The sequence below is a fragment of the Brassica oleracea genome, chromosome C8 (assembly GCF_000695525.1).
Source record: "Brassica oleracea var. oleracea cultivar TO1000 chromosome C8, BOL, whole genome shotgun sequence".
NCBI lineage: Eukaryota > Viridiplantae > Streptophyta > Magnoliopsida > Brassicales > Brassicaceae > Brassica > Brassica oleracea.
Window position 1 is genome coordinate 30592093 of NC_027755.1, and position 556 is coordinate 30592648.

The following is a 556-nucleotide window of genomic DNA, read 5'->3' on the forward strand; positions in this document are numbered from 1 at the left end:
GACGAGCAGAGCAGGGGAGCGAGGTTCCGCAGCGACGTCATGAAGTCGCTCCAAAGCACCTCTCAGAGCGACCTAGCTGGAGCAACCCCGTGAAGTCGCTCGCCATACTCAACCCGTGAAGCGACTTGCCCAGAGCGACGCGCCGAGGTCGCTCGCATCTCACACCCCTCTCGGAGCGACCTCCTAAAGCGACACCATGAAGTCGCTCGCGTTCTCGTCACTCCGAACAGTCTTAGATGACCCTGGAGCGACCTATCAAGGTCGCTCCCGATCCAGAGGGACCCGTTGGAGCGACACACCAAAGTCGCTCGGGACCTCTCGCCCGGAGACACCAAAAATCGGCCCTGGAGCGACCTTCCGGAGCATGACTTCTCAAGGACCTTTTTGCAATTTATTTTGGACGTTTTACATTTCTAAAACCTATGTTTTAAACATCTTTTGTAGCCAGGAGGCAGATTATCTTTTGATCTATTGAGAGATACACAAAAACTCTCTTGAGAAGTTCATCTCTTGGATTTTGATTGTTATGTTCTTGTGTTATTGTTGATTTCTTATC